The sequence below is a fragment of the Macrotis lagotis genome, chromosome 1, assembly GCF_037893015.1.
Source record: "Macrotis lagotis isolate mMagLag1 chromosome 1, bilby.v1.9.chrom.fasta, whole genome shotgun sequence".
NCBI lineage: Eukaryota > Metazoa > Chordata > Mammalia > Peramelemorphia > Peramelidae > Macrotis > Macrotis lagotis.
The window spans coordinates 586,407,993-586,430,105 of record NC_133658.1 but is presented as its reverse complement, the minus strand read 5'-3'; positions in this window follow the sequence as shown (position 1 = coordinate 586,430,105).

Here is a 22,113-nt window from a genome sequence, read left to right as displayed (position 1 = left end):
TTTTCCAGTTGGTTATTTTTATTTTTAAAGGAATGGATTTCTTTGGTCAGCTTTTCATAATTTTCCTGCATGACTCTCATTTCTTTTTTCCATTTTTATGAGGTTTTTGAATTTGAGTTCAATTCATAGATTCCTTTGAGACTTCCTATGTAGCTAATTTGTTACTGCTTTCTTCTTCTGAGATGACATTTTAATCAACTCTACCTGCCTAGTAGCTTTCTATAGTTGGCCTTCTTTTTGTATTTTTGCTCATTTTGATTGTTTGAGCTCTGATCTTTTTGTACAGGGAGTACAGATCCAAGTTTTTTGTGCTGATCCCTGGTTTATTGCTCGCCAAGATGTTGCCTATACAATCCAGGCATTGCCTATGCAGAAATGTTTTTTTTTTCCATTTTAAAGATTTTGTTTATTTGGAGTTTTACATTTTTTCCCTAATCTTGCTTCCCCCACCCCCCCCCCCCCCCACCACGGAAGGCAATTTGCCAGTTTTTACATTGTTTCCATGGTACACATTGATCCAAATTGAAATTTATGAGAGAGAAATAATATTCTTAAGGAAGAAAAATAAAGTATAAGAGATAGTAAGATTACATAATAAGAAATCAGTTTTTTTTTTTCTAAAGTAAAGGTAATAGTCCTTGATCCCAAATTGTCCCTGATTGTTGCATTGATGGAATGAGCAAGTCCATCAAGGTTGATCATCACCCCCATATTGCTGTTGTTAGGGTATACAGTGCTTTTCTGGTTCTGTTGATCTCAATCAGCATCAACTCATGCAAATCCCTCCAGTCTTCCCTAAATTCCCATCCCTGTTGGTTTCTAATAGAACAATAGTGTTCCATGACATACATATACCACAGTTTGTTAAGCCATTCCCCAATCGAAGGACATTTACTTGATTTCCAATTCTTTGCCACCACAAACAGGGCTTCTATAAATATTTTTGTATAAATGATGTTTTTACCCTTTTTCATAATGCACATTCTTGTTGTCCCTTCGGTATAGTTCCAAATTGCTCTCCAGAAAAGTTGGGTGAGTTCACACCTCCACCAGCAATGTATCAGTGTCCCAGATTTCCCACATCCCTTCCAAAATTGACCATTATCCTTTCTGTTCATATTGAGCAACTGGAGAGGTGTGAAGTGATATCTCAAAGATGCTTTAATTGGCATTTCTCTAATCAGTAATGATTTAGAGCAATTTTTCATATGACTATGGATTACTTTGATTTCCTCATTTATAAATTGCCTTTGCATATCTTTTGACCATTTGTCAATTGGGGAATAGCTTGTTTTTTTAAAAAAAATTGACTCAGTTCCCTGTATATTTTATGAATGAGTCTTCTGTCAAGAATTACTAGTTGTAAAGCTTGTTTCCCAGTTTACTACATTTCTTTTGATCTTGGTTACAATGGTTTTGCCTGTGCAAATGTTTTTTAATTTAATGTAATCAAAATCATCTAGTTTATTTTAGTGATGTTCTCTATTTCTTCCTTGGTCTTAAACTGCTTCCCTTTAGATAGATCTGACAAGTAAACTACTCTTTGATCTTCTAGTTTGCTTATAATATTGTTTTTGATGTCTAAATCCTGTATGCATTTGGATCTTATCTTGGTATAGGGTGTGGAGTATTGGTCTAATCTAAGTTTCTTCCATACTAACTTCCAATTTTCCCCAGCAGTTTTTATCAAAGAGAGAAGGTTTATCCCAATAACTGGACTCTTTGGGTTTCTCAAACATCAGATTACTATAGTCATTTGCTGCTATTGCACCTAGTCTATTCCACTGGTCCACCAGTCTATTTCTTAGCCAATACAAGACAGTTTTGATGACTGATGCTTTATAATATAATTTTATATCTGGTAGGCCTAAGCCACGTTTTTTTGCACTTTTTTCATTGAATCCCTGGAAATTTTTGACTTATTATTTCTCCATATGAATTTACTTACCACTTTTTCTAACCCATTAAAGCAAATTTTTGGAATTTTGAGTGGCAGGGCACTAAATGGGTAGTTTAGTTTTGGTAGAATTGCCATTTTTATTATATTAGCTCATTATCCATAAGCAGTTGATGTTTTCCCAGTTATTTAAATATGATTTTATTTGTGATCGAAGTGTTTTGTAGTTGTTTTCAAGAAGTTTCTGAGTCTGCCTTGGCAGGTAGACTCCCAGGTATTTTATATTGTCTGAAGTTTCTTCAAATGGATTTTCTCTTTCTAGCTCTTCCTGCTGTATTTTGCTAGACATATATAGAAAAGTTGAGGATGTATGAGAATTTATTTTATATCCTGTGACTTTGCTAAAATTGCTACTTGTTTCCAGTAGTTTTTTAGATGAATTTTTGGTATTCTCTGGGTAAACCATAATGTCATCTGCAAAGAGTGAGAGTTTTGTCTCTTCCTTTCCAATTCTAATTCCTTCAATTTCTTTTTCTTTTTCTTTCTATTGTTGCTGAAGCTAACATTTCTAATAAAATACTGAATAGTAGTGGTCATAATGGGCACTCTTGTTTCAACCCTGATCTTATTGGGAATGCCTCTAGCCTCCTCTCCCCACTGAATTTACTGCTTGCTGATGGTTTCAGATACTGCTAATTATTCTAAGGAACAGTCCATTTATTCCTACACTCTCTAGTGTTTTTAGTAGGAATGAGTGCTGTATTTTGTCAAAAGCATTTTCAGTATCTATTGATATAATCATATGATTTCTGGTAGGTTTTTTATTGATAAAATTAATTATACTAACAGTTTTCTTCCCCTTGCATTCCTGAGATAAATCCTACTTGGTCATAATGTATTATACTAGTGATAACTTGTTGTAATTCTTTTGCTAAGATTTTATTTAAGATATTTTGCATCAATATTCATCAGGGAGATAGGTCTATAATTTTCTTTCTCGGTTTTAACTCTTCTTGGTTTAGGTATCAGCACAATATTTGGGTCATAGAAAGAGTCAGGCAGAGTTCTGTCTTCATTTTTTTCCAAAGAATTTATGTAGAATTGGAATCAATTGTTCCTTAAATTTTTGATGGAATTCACTTGAGAATCCATCAGGCCCTGGAGATTTTTTCTTAGGGAGTTCAATGATGGGTTGTTGAATTTATTTTTCTGAGATAGGATTATTTAGTAATTTAATTTGGTTTTCATTTAACCTGGGCAACTTATATTTTTGTAAATATTCATCCATTTCACTTAGATTATCAAATTTATTGATATAGAATTGGGCAAAATAATTCCAAATTATTTCTTGAATTTCCTCCTCATTGGTGGTGAGTTCACCTTTTTCCTTTATGACGTTAACAATTTGGTTTTCTTCTTTCTTTTTTGTAATCAGATTGATGAGAAATTTATCAATTTTGTTGGCTTTTTCATAAAACCAACACTTGGTTTTATTTATTAGTTCAATAGTTTTCTTGCTTTCAATTTTATTAATTTCTCCTTTAATTTTTAGAATTTATAATTTGGTATTTGGGCATTTTTATTTGTTCTTTCTCTAATTTTTAGCTGCATATTTAGCTTATCTGTTTCCTCTTAATCTAATTTATTCATGTAAACATTTAAAGATATAATATGTCCCCTGACAGCCACCTTCAGTGAATCCCATAGGTTTTGTTATGTTGTTTCATTATTGTCATTATCTAGGATGAATTAATTCTTTCTATAATTTTTTGTTTGACCCACTCATTCTTTAAACTGAGGTTATTTAGTTTGCAATTTGTTTTGGGTCTATATTTCCCTGGTCTGATATTGCATATGATTTTCATTGCATTAGGATCTGAGAAAGATGTATTCACTATTTCTGCCTTTCTGCAATTGATCATTGGGTTTTTATGCCCTAGTACATGGTCAATTTTTGTGTATGTGCCATGTACTGCAGAAAAAAGTATATATTCCTTTCTATCCCCATTCAATTTTCTCCATAAGTCTATCATATCTAGGTTTTCTAACAATCTATTAAACTCCTTAGCTTCCTTCTTGTTTATTTTATGATTAGATTTATCTAAATCTGAGAGGGGAAGGTTGACATCTCCCACTTGTAGTGTTTTGCTGTCTATATCTTCCTGTAGCTCCTTCAACTTCTCTAAGAATTTGGATGCTATACCATTGGGTGCATACAAATTTAGTACTGAAAATAGATATTCATATAATCTTTCAACGTATTTTTCATATATTTAACAGTTCTCTTGAGTTGCTTTTGCCTTGGGAATGTGTGGTGTTTATTACTGGAAATATTCCTTTATAACTTCACTTTTCATCCTGTGACTCTTATCATGGCAATGGCTGCCAAATACACTATTTTTTTCAGATTTTGATATATTTTTATATTTTCTGCCAAATATTGTTGGAAAGTGCTTAATGATGGTCATGTCAACATGTAATCTCTTTACATATTATTTTGTTTTATTACAGTTATTAGATTAATATATTCCTCCTCAAAAAAATCTTTTCAAAATCTTCAGTTTAGGTGTGTTCATCTCCTTTCCAAAATTAATTGGGCTTTATTGTTGTTTTTTTTTTGTCATTTCATTATTAGTTTTAATTTCCTTCATTTATATTAATGTTAATTAAAGTTCATGGTATAGTATATATATATATATATATATATATATACATTTATATATTTATATATCCTTGTTGAGATATATAGATATATCTAGAGATATAGTTATAGGTATAACACTAGACTAGGAGTAAAGAAGGCATGAGTTCAAATCTCAGCCCAGCCACTTATTAGTTATGTAACCATGGATGAGTCATTTAACAGTCTCAGTTTTCAGTTATTTTTATAGGGATAATAAAAGTATCTATTTCACAGAGTTGTGAGCATCAAATAATATATAAGTAAAGTGTTCTACAAACTTTAAAATACTTTGTAAATATGATTACTTAGCAAAGATTTTCAAAAGCTTTAGGTTATTTTTACTTTTTAGTGACTCCTTGATTTCATCTCTTGTCCAGTTTAATAAAAGTTTACAGATTATTCTTTATAATTATCTTGAACTGGGAGCAACATTTTCTGTAAATTGGAGCTGAGGGTACTATTGACTGAAGGCAATATGACTGCCTTGCCTTTTACTGATAAGATACTTCCAATATTTATATGATATAGGACTGTGGCATAATGAAAATATTTGTCTTTATGTATTCTCATAGTTTGTCCACTTTAGTAGTTCAGCCTTATCTGTGCTAAAATATTTCCAGCAGGTGATATATTGATATTTCTGACTTTTCTGATTTATCCATTCATCATGTCATCTCAGAATACAAAGAAGCATCAGTTATTTGGTTTTCCTCTATATTGGTTGATTGCTATAATGATTTAACTTAGGGCCAACTTTCAATTTTATGCTGCTTTGTCTAGTTCTTTGACTCTTAGGAGTAGCTGGATAATATTGATTGGAGTCTGACATCAACTAGTCATATCACCAAAGCTCAATTCACCAGCATTGAAATTGTTACTATAAGCCTGGGGAACAATGTTCTTCTCCATTATCCTATGCTGGCATGGAAGTTGAGGTGTCCCTGGTGTTTCAAAGGGTTTCCAGAAGCTTTGGCCAGTTATTCCATTTGTAAAGTTTAAAAATATATTGCAAATGATAGATTATATTTGTTGATAATGAGATTATAGTTGTAAAGTGCTAAGCACAAATAATAATAAGCATTTAAGAAATGCTTGTTCTCCTTCTCTCTGTTTGAGGGTACAACTAGCTTGAAGCAAATTTTTGTTATTAACTAGGCTGGATTTTCAGTGATGATTTTATCTTCAGTGGCAGAAATTCTTGACAGAAAGAAAAGCATATAATTTTTATTTGACCTCATCATACTTACATGGTGATAGAGTGACAATAAGAAAAGAAACAGGGTGCTAATAATAACATTATTTTTAATCATTCTACAAACATTATCTTAATTGTTGGTGCCCTGAATGTTCATTGATTAAGGAAGTGGTAGATTATCATAAGACTGGAACTACGTTGATATTGACATTGCCCCTATAATAGGAGTGGGAGTCATGAGGAAATTGCTGTTAAATAGAAAGATATCTCTCAAATTCCACCATGACAGATAAACAAAGGAGCTGGTATTACCATACATGAAAAGGAAACAAGTGATATTTAAGAGGAAACTGGGTCTTCTTATCTTACTTTATCAAAATTGAGCTTAAGTCAAAAATAATCCCATTGTAAATATAATAGAATCACAGAATCTCAGATTGGAGAGGGATCTCAGAGTTCATCAGGGACAATCTATACTCATGTAGGAATTTCTTCTGTAACATCTCTGACAAGGGATCTTTCAACCTTTATGTGAAGACCTGTCTTATTCAAGGCATGTCTATCTAATTTTACTTTACTTAGAAGAATTAAGTTACTCTTGAAGATTTTAACTAAATCAAATTGAAATATGCTTCTCAAAAAATTCTCATTGCTTCTAGTTCTGTCCTCTTAAGTCAAGAAGGAAACTTCAGCATAGACAATGTCATCTCTTAAGATGCAGAGGATGAAAAAATAAAAATATTTTATGAAGGACTTGACAAAGATCCTCTAATGCAAGGGCTCTTAATTTGTTGGCTATGCACTTTTTTCTTGTGTTTTGACTGTCTGGCAGGTAAACTACTGCTTGATCTTCTAGTTTGCTTATAATATTGTTTTATTAACATCTAAATCCTATATTCATTTGGATTTTATCTTGGTATAGGGTGTGAGTTGTTGGTCTAATTCAAGTTTCTGCCATACTAACTTCTAATTTTCCCAACAGTTTTTATCTAAGAGAGAGTTTTTATCCCAATAGCTGGACTCTTTGGGTTTATCAAACATCAGATTACTATAATCATTTTCTGCTATTGCACTTAGTCTATTCCACTGATCCATGACTCTATTCCTTAGCCAATACCAGACAGTTGTGAGGACTGATGCTTTATAATATAATTTTAGATCTGGTAAGACTAAGTCACCTTCTTTTGCAGTCTTTTTCATTAAATCCCTGGAAATTCTTGACTTTTTGATTCTCCATATAAATTTACTTACAATTTTTTCTAACTCATTAAAGTAATTTTATGGAATTTCAATTGGTTGGGCACTAAACAAATAGTTTAGTTTTGGTAGAATTGTCATTTTTATTATATTAACTCGACCTATCTATCCATGGACAGTTGATGTTTGCCCAGGTATTTAAATCTGATTTTATTTGCGTGAGAAGAGTTTTGTAATTGTTTTCAAAAAGTTCTTGAGTCTGCTTTGGCAGGTAGACTCCCAGGTATTGTATTTTGTCTGAGATTACTTTGAATGGGATTTCTCTTTCTAGCTCTTTCTGCTGCATCTTGTAGTCATATATAGAAATGTTGAGGATTTATGAGGGTTTATTTTATATCCTACTACTTTGCTAAAGTTGCTAATTATTTCTAGTAGTTTTTTAAATCATTTTTTTGAATTCTCTAGGTATATCATCATGTTATCTGCAAAGAGTGAGAGTTTTGTCTCCTCCTTCCCTATTCTAATTCCTTAAATTTCTTTTTCTTCTGTTATTGCTGAGGATAATATTTCTAAAATGATATTGAATAGTAGTGGTGATAATGGGCATCCTTGTTTCAACCCTGATCTTATTGGGAATGCTTCTAGCATAACTCCATTGCATATAATGCTTGTTGATGCTTTCACATAGATATTGCTTATTATTCTAAGGAACAGTATATTTATTCCTACACTCTCTAGTGTTTTAAGTAGAAATGAGTGCTCTATTTTGTCAAAAGCTTTTTTAGTATCTATTGATATAATCATATGATTTCTGCAAGGTTTTTATTGATAAAATTAATTACACTAACAGTTTTCTTCCCCTTGCATTCCTGAGATAAATCCTACTTGGTCATAATGTATTATACTAGTGATAACTTGTTGTAATCCTTTTGCTAAGATTTTATTTAAGATATTTTGCATCAATATTCATCAGGGAGATAGGTCTATAATTTTTCTTTTTCTGTTTTAACTCTTCCTAGTTTAGGTATCAGCACTGTATTGGTGTCATAGAAAGAGTTAGGAGGAGTTCTGTCTTCCCCTATTTTTCCAAAGAGCTTATATAGAATTGTAACCAATTGTTCCTTAAATGTATGATAGAATTCACTTGTGAATCCATCTGGCCTTAGAAATTTTTCTTAGGGAGTTTAAAAATGGTTTGTTGAGTTTCTTTTTTGTGAGATAGGGTTATTCAAGTTTTTAATTTAATCTTCATTTAATCTGGGCAACTTATATTTTTGTAAACAATCGTCCATTTCACTTAGATTGTTAAATTTATTGTCATAGAGCTGGCAAAATAATTCTGAATTATTACTTTAATTTCTTCCTCATTGGTAGTGAGTTCACCTTTTTTGTTTATGATAGTAGCAATTAGGTTTTCTTCTTTCTTTTTTTTTAAATTAAATTGACCAGAGGTCTATCAATTTTATTGTTTTTTTTCATAAAATCAGCTCTTGGTTTTATTAGTACAATTGTTTTCTTGCTTTTGATTTTATTAATTTCTTTTAATTTTTAGAATTTCTAATTTGGCATTTAATTGAGGGTTTTTAATTTGTTCTTTCTCTAATTTTTTGAGTTGCATATTTAGTTCATTAATTTCTTCTTTCTCTAATATATTCATGTAAGCATATAAACATATAATATATGCCTTGACTGCCACCTTGAGTGTATCTCATAGCTTTTGGTATGTTGAATCATTATAGTCATTTTCTAGGATGAACTAATTAATTCTTTCTATAATTGTTTGCTTGATCCACTCATTCTTTAAAATGAGGTTATTTAGTTTCCAATTAGTTTTGGGTCTTTATCTCCCTGGCCCAGTATTGTATATGATTTTTATTGCATTTTGATCTGAGAAAGATGTATTCACTATTTCTGCCTTTCTGCAATTTATCATTAGGATTTTATGTCTTAGTACATGGTCAATTTTTGTGTAAGTGCCATGTACTACAGAACAAAAAGTATATTCCATTCTATCCCCATTCAATTTCCTCCATAGGTCTGTCATATCTAGGTTTTCTAGCAATCTATTTACTTCCTGGATTTCCTTCTTGTTTATTTTATGATTAGATTTATCTATATCTGAGAGCAGAATGTTGAGATCACTCACTAGTAGAGTTTTGCTGTCTGTGTCTTCCTGTAGCTCTTTCAACTTCCCCTCTAAGAATCTGGATGCTTTCCTATTGGGAATGTACATATTTAGTATTGAAATTACTTTATTGCCTATGGTAACTTTTAGGAGGATATAGTTTCCTTCCTTATCCCTTTTAGCACTATCATTTTTACCCCTGGTTTGTCTGAGATAAGGATTGCTACCCCTGCTTTTTTCACTTCAGCTAAAGAAAAATATATTTTGCTCCAACCTTTTACCTTTACTCTATAGGTATCTCTCTCTGCTTCAAATGAGTTTCCTATAAGCAGCATATTGTAGGATTCTGGTTTGTAATCCACTCTGCTGACTGTTTATTTATTTTTTTTTAGGTTATTGCAAGGGAAACAGGCTTAAGTGGCTTGCCCAAAGCCACATGGCTAGGTAATTATTAAGTGTCTGAAGAAGGATTTGAACTCAGGTACTACTGACTCCAGGGCAACTGCTCTATCTATTAAGCCATCTAGCCTCCCCATCCACTTATGTTTTAAGGGAGAGTTCTTCCCATTCACCTTCAAAGTTATAATTACTCACTCTTTATTGCACTCCATGCTGTCTTCCTTCTGTTTGTATTTTCACCCTTTATCCATATTCCCCAGTGTTTTGTTTCTGAATGCTGCCACCTTCAGTGTGTTTGTCCTCTTAAATCGACCCCCCTCCCCTTTTTTCCCCTTTCCATTTTCCCCTTCCTTCTATTAGCTCCCCCTTTTCTCCTCTTCCCCTTCCCCCCTCCCCTTTTCCCCCTTTTAATGTTTGAAGAATAAGATAAGTTTCTTAACTTGATTAAATGCCTCTAAGTTAACTTTAAGCCAAGTCTGATGAGATGAAAATTCAGGTGGTTCTCACCTCCTCCCTTATTCCCCTCAATTACAATAGGACTTTTGTACCTCCTGATGCAATGAGATTTACCCAATTCAGTCTCCCTCTAACATCCCATCTCCTTACTGCCCCCCCCCTTTGAAGGAGGAATTGTTTTTAAATCATTCTCTCTGAGTCGCAGAAAAGTTATGAGTGTTCATCACTTCTGGCTATGTATATTCTCTCTAATAGAGTTCCAGTTCTAAAGAGTTATGATATTCTTTCTCCCAAATGGGGGTATAGCCAGTTTCATCCTATTGGATAGCAGTTTTTTTTCCTTTTACCTTTTTTAAACCTTTTCATGTGTCTCTTGAGTTTCCTACTTGATGTCCAAATTTTTTATTTAGCTCTGGTCTTTTCATCAGGAAATGTTGGAAGTCTCCAATTTCAATAAATGACCATCATTTCCCCTGGAAGAGAAGGCTCAGCTTTGCTGGATAGTGGATTCTTGGGTGCATTCTAAGGTCCCTTGATCCTTAAAATATCTCATTCTAGCCCCTTTGATCCCTTAATGTTGCTGCAGCCAGGTCCTGCAGTAATCCTTACAGTGGCTCCTTGATATTTAATTTTTTTTCTTTCTGGCTGCTTGCAGGATTTTTTCTTTTATCTGATAGTCCTGGAATTTGGCCACAACATTCCTTGGTGTTTTCATTTTAGGATATCTTTCTGGAGGGGATCGATGTATTCTTTCAATAACTATTTTGCCCTCTGGTTCCATTATATCAGGGCAATTTTCCATCACTAAGTCCTGTAATATTAAGTCTAGGATTTTTTTCTCTTCAATGTTCTCAGGAAGGCTAATAATTCTCAAATTCTCCCTTCTCGATTGATTCTTGAGGTCAGCGGTTTTGTTGATGAGGTACTTTACATTTTCCTCTATTTTTTCAATCTGTTGGGTTTTTTTACATAATTTTTTAAAATTTATTATTATTAAAGATATTTGAGTTTTACAATTTTCCCCCAATCTTACTTCCCTCCCCCCACCCCACCACTGAAAGCAATCTGTCAGTCTTTACTTTGTTTCCATGTTGTACATTGATCCATATTGAGTGTGATGAGAGAGAAATCATATCCTTAAGGAAGAGACAAAAAAGTCTAAGAAAAAATAAGATCTGACAATAAGATATTTGGTTTTCTTTTCAAAATTAAAGGGAATAGTACGTGAACTTTGTTCAAATTCCATGGCTCTTTATCTGGATACAGGTGGTACTCTCCTTTACAGACAGCCCAAAATTGTTCCTGATTTTTACACTGATGGAAGGAGCAAGTCCTTCAAGGTTGAACATCACCCCCATGTTGCTGTGAGGGTATACAGTGTTTTTTTGGTTCTGCTGATCTCAATCAGCATCAACTCAAACAAATCCCTCTAGGCTTCCCTGAAATCCCATCCCTCCTGGTTTCTAATAGGAAAAATAGTGTTCCATAACATACATATACCACAGTTTGCTAAGCCATTCACCAATGGAAGGACATTTACTTGATTTCCAATTCTATGCCACCACAAACAGGGCTTCTATGAATAATTTTGTACAAGTGATGTTTTGTTTTTACCCTTTATCATGATCTATTCAGAGTATTGACACATTAGTGGTATTGCTGGGTCAAAGGGTATGCTCATATTTTTGCCCTTTGGGCATAGTTCCAAATTTTTCTCCAGAAAGGTTGGATGAGTTCACAGCTCCACCAACAGTGTAACAGTGTCCCAGATTTCACACAACCCTTCCAACAATTTTCATTATCCTTTCTGGTCATATTAGCCAGTCTGAGAGGTGTGAGTTGGTACCTCAGAGAAACTTTAATTTGCATTTCTCTCATAATTAATGATTTAGAGCAATTTTTCATATGGCTATGAATTGCTTTGATCTCCTCATCTGTAAATTGCCTCTACATATCCTTTGACCATTTGTCAGTTGGGAAATGGCTTTTTGTTTTGAAAACATGACTCAGTTCTCTGTATATTTTAGAAATGAGTCCTTTGTCAGTATCATTAGTTGTAAAGATTGTTTCCCAATTTACTACATTTCTTTTGATCTTGGTTACATTGGTTTTATCTGTGCAAAAGCTTTTTAATTTAATGTAATCGAAATATCTAGTTGGTTTTTGGTGATTTTCTCAAACTCTTCCTTAGTCAAAACTGCTCCCCCTTTCCATAGATCTGACAGGTAAACTAGTCCTTGATCTTCTAATTTGCTTATAGTATTGTTTTTTATGTCTAAGTCCTGTAACCATTTGGATCTTATCTTGGTAAAGAGTGTTAGGTGTTGGGAAAATCTAAGTTTCTTCCATACTAACTTCCAATTTTCCCAGCAGTTTTTATCAAAGAGAGAAGTTTTATCCCAATAGCTGGACTCTTTGGGTTTAGTAAACAGCAGATTACTATAATTGTCTCTTGCTTTTACACTTAGTCTAGTCTCCTGGTCCACCATTCTATTTCTTAGCCAATACCAAACAGTTTTGATGACTGATGCTTTATAATATAATTTTACATCAGGTAGGGCTAAGCCCACTTCTTTTGCACGTTTTTCCCATTAAGGTCCTGGACATTCTTGACTTTTTATTTGTCCATATGAATTTACTTACAATTTTTTCTAACTCGTTAAAGTAATTTTTTGGAATTTTGATTGGTAGGGCACTAAACAGTTTAGTTTTGGGAGAATTGTCATTTTCATTATATTAGCTCTACCTATCCATGAGCAGTTGATATTTGCCAAGTTATTTAAATCTGATTTAATTTGTGTGAGAAGTGTTTTATAATTGTTTTCAAAAAGATTCTGAGTCTGTCTTGGCAAATAGACTCCTAAATATTTTATATTGTGTGAGGTTACTTTGAATGGGATTTCTCTTTCTAGTTCTTCCTGCTGTTTCTTGATAGACATATATAGAAAAGTTGAGGATTTATGAGAGTTTATTTTATAACCTGCAACTTTGCTAAAATTGCTAATTGTTTCCAGTATTTTTTTGGATGATTTCTTGGGATTCTCTAGGTAGACCATCATGTCATCTGCAAAGAGTGAGAGTTTTGTTTCTTCCTTCCCAATTCTAATTCCTTCAATTTATTTTTCTTCTCTAATTGCTGATGCTAACATTTCTAATACAATATTGAATAGTAGTGGTTATAATGGGCACCCTTGTTTCACCCCTGATCTTATTGGGAATGCCCCTAGCCTCTCCCCATTGAATATAATGCTTGTTGATGGTTTCAAATAGATACTGCTAATTATTCTAAGGAACAGTCCATTTATTCCTACACTCTAGTGTTTTTAGTAGGAATGGATGTTGTATTTTGTCAAAAGCTTTTTCAGCATCTATTGATATGATCATATAATTTCTGATAGTTTTGTTGTTGATATAATTGAGTATACTAATAGTTTTCCTAATATTGAACCAACTCTGCATTCCTGGGATAAATCCTACTTGATTATAATGTATTATCCTAGTGATAACTTGTAATTGTTTTGCTAAGATTTTTGTTTTACACAATCTTGTCTCATGAAGTCATTAATTTCTGCTAATTCCATTCTTTTTCTTAGAGATTTTTCTTACTTTATCTTTTTTGCACCTACTTTTCTAGTTGATTCTTCCTATTTTTGAAGGACTTTTCTATTTGCCCAAATGTAGTTTTGAGAGAATCTTTTCCTTTTTGCCTTTGCCCAATTGAGGATTTGAGAGAATCATTTTCTTTGTGCATTTGCTCAATTGAAGATCTGAGTTATTTTCATTTTGTATTTGTCTAATTGTTTTTTTCCATGGATTTGTTTTCTTGATGTGAGATGTTAATTTTCTCTTGCAACATGTTAATTTCTGTTGAGTTTCTTTTCCCAATTTTTCCAATTCATTTTTAATCTCCTTCCTGATTTCTTCGAGGAAGACTTTCTGGGTTGGAGACCAATTCATATTCTACTCAGCAGTGCTAGATCTCTTTGGGTTAGGATCTGTCAATTCTAAGTATTTCTCCATGGTCCCACCTTTTCTCTGGCCTTTTTTCATCTTGTTTTGGGAGCTTGCTCTCAGAGGTTTGCTTTTGAGGATCCTAGAGGCTTTGTTCACTTGATTTAGTAATTCCAAGGGCCAGCCAGGAGGGGGTGCTGGTTTCTTTCTCTGGAGTGAGGTCCTCAGCAGCAGGGTCTGAGTTGACCTTGAAAACTGGGCTGGGCCCTGTGGGGAGGGAGTTAATCTCTTTCTGTTGAGTGAGCTCTGATGCCCTGAGGGGGTGGGGGTGGGGCTTGTTTATTATTTGTTCTGGGCAAAGGTTTCTGCCAAAGTATAGAGCTCAGGTCCCTGGCCCAGCTTATTGTTCTCCAGGTGTGCTCTGAGACTCTGTGCTGGAACTCACACTCCAGTAACTCTTCTCTCCCTGGCCAAAGACTCACAAGCTAAAGCTGGATCTTGCAAATGCCACTCACTGAAGTCTCCATGACTGAGGCTGACCTTCTGATCTCCCCCAGCTGCTGTCCCCAGCACTGATCCTCTACTCTTGTCTCTCAGTTCACCCACAGTCCCCTGAGACAGTCCTTCTTGGTAGGTGTTCTTCTCCTAGATTCTCTTTCTGGGTTTTGTTGATTGAATTTCTATTAGAGGTTTCTCTCATGTTATTTCTGAGGGGAAAGAGAGAGCATTATTACAGTGGTGTCTGTCTTCTCTCCTCCATCTTGACCGGAAGTGTCCACAGGAGGACTTTTAATTAGTACTTCTTAATTTTACCTACCAAAATGTTGGCAAGTTACCAAAGGAATATTTAAAAAATCAATTAGATAGATTAGCAATAACTACACATAAACATAAATTTGTGTATATATGCATGCATGTATGTACACACATGCATGTAGTTTTCAATTAAATAGAACATTTCTGAGAATAGTTTATCAACATAGTAAGTGGGTAAGAACAGGATTTTTTGCAAAATTTTTTTCTATTGATATTTTTCTTATTTTTCCACAGTAACACAATGACATACAAAGCAAAAGATTGCGTTAAGTTGTATGCCTTCAGTAAGAACTTTTAAAGCATTTGATTCATTAGAGCAAAATGCAACTCCAAGGGCTCTTTTCCAATGAGATGCTTCACCTGTATATATCAAAATTATAACAGATTTCTGACAGAAATCATTGTTAAATATCCCTTTGATTTATAAGATAAAGAAAGGTCATTAAGCATTGCTCTCAAAGATAACTTGGATGGGGTCCAAATGGAAGAATATTTGGCCTAGATGGTGAGGAACTCTAGGGGATCCTGTTAGGTATTGATCAAGTGCAAATTGTACTAAGTCTCAACAACTCAGGGCCTTTTAAATATGCTCTCTGTTTACCCAAAATAAACTTGTCTAATATATGAAGGAAAAAACCCAAATGGTTGAAAAACCTCTATTGTATGCATTATAGGAAATGGTTGAACCTATTGGAGAATGGCTAAAAAAATTACAGTATGTGAATGCCATTGAATATATTGAAAGATAAGAAATAATGAAATAGACAATTTCACAAGAAACTGGGAAGACCTCTATGAATCAATGCAGAAAGAAATGAGCAGAACTAGGATGCTTTATGTAATGTGAGAGCCTTATAAAGCAAGCAACTTTGAAAGATTTTGATCAATGCAATGACAATACATGATTCCAGAGGACTGAAAATAAAGCATATTATTCACCTCCTGTCAGAAAGGTGATACACTTAAAATGGAGAATTAGAGATATATTTGGGGGCATAACCTATGTCTATACTTGTTTTGTTGTACTTTGCATATTTATTATGATTCTTTTCTTTTATTATTCAATCAGGGAGCAGAAGTAGGAGAGATAAAAAATGCATGTAAAATTAAAATAAAAATATTTGAGTTAAAAATGAAGGATCACTGTGGAAAAATTGAATGTGTCCATTAAATTAGTTTATTTAAATTCAGAATTTCATACTAAGAAAAAAGAAAATGATACTTTGCTTGCTGTGCAGGCATATTATGCCAAATCAGGTATGTCTATGTCACTTCTCTATTCCATAAATTAAAGTGGCTCTCTTTAAAAGAAGAGGTTAAAAAAAAGAAGGAAATATGCATTTGGAAAGGCAATTAATGAGTTGTATAGAACGCCATGTAAACATATGTATGCGTGCATGTGTATATAAATGATACATATGTTTATATGTGCACATGCATGTATACATGTGTATACATAGACACACATGCAGTGCATATATCATACATATATATGTAAAAATCAAAGAAAGTTACTGCATATGGACATTGAATAGGAGAAATAACACTTGTCTAGGAGAGCAACATTGAAGGCTTTAATTAGGAAAACAATAGAAACCGAAAGGAAGGTGCAGACGAGGTAGGGAATATATAAATGACAATTCTTTCAAATGTTCTTTTGAAATTAGGATGATGCAAAAGTGGGGTGTCCAGAGGTTTATCAGTATGGATAAATGGGTACAGAACCCAAGGATTAAAGTGAAAAAAGCCTGAATATGAATTTGTCATCAGACACTTACTAGCTGAGTGGATGCTGGGTAGGCAACATAAATTCTGTTTATGTTAATCTTTTCGTCATTAAAATAGAGAAAATAATAGCACCTACCTCCTAGGTTATTGTGAAGCTCAAATGACAAAGTATTTTGTTTTTTATTTGTTTTTACTGAAATTGTATTTTATTTTTCCAAATGTACGCAAACATAGTTTCCAACATTCATTTATTTGCAAGTTTATGAACTCCATATTTTTCTACTACCCTCCCTTCCTCCCCCCTCCCCATGATAGTAAACAATATGGTGAAAATTGTACATGTCCTATTTTGTTTTGCACATTTCCATATTAGTTATGTTGAAAGAGGAATTAGAAATAAGGGAAAAGAAAAAATATGAAGGAAAGGAAAAAATGTAATATAAGTTTTTAAAAAGTGAATATAGTATGCTTTGTTGTGCATTCAGAATCCATACATTTTCCTCTAGATGTGGATGATATTGTCCACAATAGGTCTCTCAGAATTGTCCTTGATCTCTGAACTGCTGAGAGAAGTTGCATCCATCATAACTGATAAATATTACAATGTTGTTGTTAATGTGTACAATGTTCTCTTGGTTCTGCTTATTTCACTCAGCATCACTTCAAACAAGTCATGCTTCTCTCAAATTGGGCCACTCATGATTTTTTACAGAACAATAGTATTCCATAACATTCCTATACTATTACTTGTTCAGTCATTCCCCAATTGATGGACATCTCCTCAACTTCCAATTCTTTTCCACTACAAGAAAAGTGGCTATAACTATTTTGAACATGTGAGACTTTTCCCATTTTTCATGCTGTCTTTGAGATATGACCTAGTAGTGGTATTGTTGGACCAAAGGATAAGCAGTTTTATTGCCCTTTGGACAGAGTTCTATATTGTTCTCCAAAATGGATTAGTTTCCAACTTCACCAACAGTGTGGTAGTGTCTCAGTTTTCCCACATCCTCTCCAACATTGACCATTTTTCTTTTTTATCTCCTAGTCTATCTAATAAGTGTGAGGTGGTAGCTCTGAGCAGTTTTAATTTGCATTCTCTATCCAAAGGAAGAAAATAAAACAAAAAGTAGAAGAAAAATCAACCCTTCAGAATGTGATGAACACTTTATAAAAAAATTCTCTTTTATTTCTCTGTCCCTTAATCAGAATTTCTCATACCAAAAATGACTAATATGTAAACATATTTATACAAACTATGTGTGGACAATGCTAACCTGACTGTTCAACACTGAGGGGAGGGGGAGGAAGGGAGGGTGGAAGGAAATTTTATAACATAAAAATGTATATGTGCATATGGATGAAAATAAATGAATTTTTAAAAATTTGTATTCTCTAATCAACAATCATTTGGAACATTTTTTCATATTATTGTAAATAACTTTTATTTCTTCATCTGATGACTGCCTGTTCATATTCTTTGGCTATTTATTAATTGGAGAATAATTTGTAATCTTATAATTTGATTCAGTTCTCTCTCTCTCTCTCCATATCTATATCCATATCTATATCTATCTCTATCTCTATCTCTATCTACATATATGGTAAAGGACTGATAAGGGATTCATTTCATCAGAAACACTAGCTGTGAAGATTGTTTCTCAGCTTTCTGCTTTCCTCCTAATCTTGGCTGCATTAGCTTTATTTGTGCAAAAACTTTTAAATTTAATATAGTCAAAATCATCCATTTTGCAATTTATAATATTCTCTATTTATTGTTTGGCCATAAGCTTCTCTTCCTGCATAGATTCAGCAGAGAGAGTATTTCTTGTTCTCTTAATTGGTAAATGATATCACCCATTATGTCTAAATCCTGTGTCTGTTTCAACTTTATTTTGGTATAGGGTGTGAGATGTGGGTCTATGCCTAACTCTTGCCATATTTTTTTCTAGTTTTCCCAGAAGTTTATCCAATAGTGAGATTCTATTCCCAGAAGCTAGTATGTTTGGATTTAGTCCTTTACTATAGTTTCTTTTGTATCTATTCTAATCAACTGATCCATTATTCTATTTCTTAATCAGTACCAAGCAGTTTTGATAACTGCTACTTTAAAATATAGTTTTAGATCTGGTACAACTAGGCCACCTTCCTTTGAAATTTTTTTAAAATTTATTATTATTAAAGATATTATCAAAGTTTTACAATTTTCCCCCCAATCTTGCTTCCCTCCCCCCACCTCCCCACGGAAAGCACTCTGTCAGTCTTTACTTTGTTTCTATGTGGTACATTGATCCAAATTGGGTGTGATGACAGAGAAATCATATCCTTAAAAAAGAGAAGTCTAAGAGGTAACAAGATCAGACAATGAGATATCTGTTTTTTCCTATATTAAAGGGAATAGTCCTTGCACTTTGTTCAAACTCCACAGCTCCTTATCTGGATACAGATGATACTCTCCTCTGCAGACCACACAAAATTGTTCCCAATTATTGCACTGATGGAATGAGCAAATCCTTCAAGGTTGAACATCACTCCCATGTTGCTGTTAGGGTGTACAGTGTTTTTCTGGTTCTGCTCATCTCACTCAGCATCAGTTCATGCAAATCACTCCAGGCTTCCCTGAAATCCTGTCCCTCCTGGTTTCTAATAGAACAATAGTGTTCCATGACATACATATACCACAGTTTGCTAAGCCATTCACCAATGGAAGGACATTTACTTGATTTCCAATTCTTTGCAACCACAAATAAGGCTGCTATAAATATTTTTGTACAAGTAATGTTTTTACCCTTTTTCTTCATCTCTTCAGGGTACAGAGCCAGTAGTGGTATTGCTGGGTCAAATGGTATGCACATTTTTGTTGCCCTTTGGGCATAGTTCCAAATAGCTCTCCAGAAGGGTTGGATGAGTTCCCAGCACCACCAACAGTGTAATACTGTCCGAGATTTCCCACAACCCTTCCAACAATGATCATTATCCTTCCTGGTCATATTGGCCAATCTGAGAGGTGTGAGGTGGTACCTCAGAGAAGCTTTAATTTGTGTTTCTCTAATAATTAATGATTTAGAGGATTTTTTCATATGGCTATGGATTACTTTGATCTTCTCATCTGTAAATTGCCTTTGCATATCCTTTGACCATTTGTCAATTGGGGAATGGCTTTTTGTTTTAAAAACATGACTCAGTTCTCTGTATATTTTAGAAATGAGTCCTTCATCAGAATCATTAGTTGTAAAGATTGCTTCCCAATTTACTACATTTCTTTTGATCTTGGTTACATTGTGCAAAAGCTTTTTAATTTAATGTAATCAAAATCATTTAATTGGTTTTTGGTGATGTTCTCCAACTCTTCCTTAGTCATAAACTGCTCCCCTTTCCATAGATCTGACAAGTAGACAAGTCCTTGATCTTCTAGTTTGGTTATAGTATTGTTTTTTATGTCGACGTCCTGTAACCATTTGGATCTTATCTTGGTAAAGGGTGTGAGGTGTTGGTCTAATCTAATTTTTTTCCATACTAACTTCCAATTATCCCAGCAATTTATATGAAAGCAGGGGTTTTTATCCCAATGGCAGGACTCTTTGGGTTTATCAAACAACAGATCACTATAATTATCTCCTGCTTTTACACCTAGTCTATTCCACTGGTCCACCACTCTATTTCTTAGCCAATAGCAAAGAGTTTTGATGACTGATGCTTTATAATATAATTTTAGATCAGGTAGGCCTAAGCCTTCTTCTTTTGCACTATTTTTCATTAAGCTCCTGGCAATTCTTGACTTTTTAATTGTCATATGAATTTATTTACAATTTTTTCTAACTCGTTAAAGTAATTTTTTGGAATTTTGATTGGTAGGGCACTAAACAGTTTAGTTTTGGGAGAATTGTCATTTTCATTATATTAGCTCTACCTATCCATGAGCAGTTGATATTTGCCAAGTTATTTAAATCTGATTTAATTTGTGTGAGAAGTGTTTTATAATTTTCAAAAAGATTCTGAGTCTGTCTTGGCAAATAGACTCCCAAATATTTTATATTGTGTGAGGTTACTTTGAATGGGATTTCTCTTTCTAGTTCTTCCTGCTGTTTCTTGATAGACATATATAGAAAAGTTGAGGATTTATGAGGGTTTATTTTATAACCTGCAACTTTGCTAAAATTGCTAATTGTTTCCAGTAGTTTTTTGGATGATTTCTTGGGATTCTCTAGGTAGACCATCATGTCATCTGCAAAGAGTGAGTGTTTTGTTTCTTCCTTTCCAATTCTAATTCCTTCAATTTATTTTTCTTCTCTAATTGCTGATGCTAACAATTCTAATACAATATTGAATAGTAGTGGTTATAATGGGCACCCTTGTTTCACCCCTGATCTTATTGGGAATGCCTCTAGCCTCTCCCCATTGAATATAATGCTTGTTGATGGTTTCAAATAGATACTGATAATTATTTGAAGGAACAGTCCATTAATTCCTACACTCTCTAGTGTTTTAATAGGAATGGACACTGTATTTTGTCAAAAGCTTTTTCAGCATCTATTGATATGATCATATAATTTCTGATAGTTTTTTTGTTGATATAATTGAGTATACTAACAGTTTTACTAATATTGAACCCACTCTGCATTCCTGGGATAAATCTAACTTGATCATAATGTATTATCCTAGTGTTGACTTGTTGTAATTGTATTGCTAAGATTTTATTTAGGATTTTTTGCATCTGTATTCATCAGGAAAATAGGTCTATAATTTTCTTTCTCTTTATTAACCCATCCTGGTTTAGGTAATAGTACCATATTGGTTTTGTTGAAAGAGTTAGGCAGAGTGCCATCTTTACCTAATTTTCCAAAGAGTTTATATAGGATTGGAACCAATTGTTCCTAAAATGTTTGGTAGAATTCACTTGTGAATCCATCAGATCCTGGAGATTTTTTTTTAGGGAGTTCAATGATTGCTTGTTGAATTTCTTTTTCTGAGATAGGGTTGTTTAGGTATTCAATCTGTTCTTCATTTGACCTGGGCAACTTATGTTTTTGTAAATATTCGTCCATTTCACTTAGATTATCAAATTTATTGGCATAGAGTTGGGCAAAATAATTTCGAATTATTACTTTAATTTTCTCCTCATTGGTGGTGAGTTCACCTTTTTCGTTTATGATACTAGCAATTGGTTTTTTCTGTCTTTTTTTTAAACAAATTGACCAGAGGTTTATCAATTTTATTGGTTTTTTCATAATACCAACTTTTGGATTTATTTATTAATTCAATAGTTTTTTTGCTTTCATTTTATTAATTTCTCCATCAATTTTTAGAATTTCTAATTTGGTATTTAATTGGGGAATTTTTGATTTATTCTTTCTCTAATTTTTTTAGTTGCATGTTTAGTTCATTAATTTCCTCTTTCTCCAATTTATTCATGTATGCATTTAGAGCTATAATATATCCCCTGAGAGTTGCTTTGAATGAATCCCATAGGTATTGGTATGTTGTTTCGTTATTATCATTATCTAGGATAAAATGGTTAATTCTTTCTATAATTTGTTTTTTGGTCCACTCATTTTTTAAAATGAGGTTATTCAATTTCCAATTTCTTCTGGGTCTATATCTCCTTGGCCCAGTATTGCATATGACTTTTATTGCATTGTGATCTGAGAAAGATGTATTCACTATGT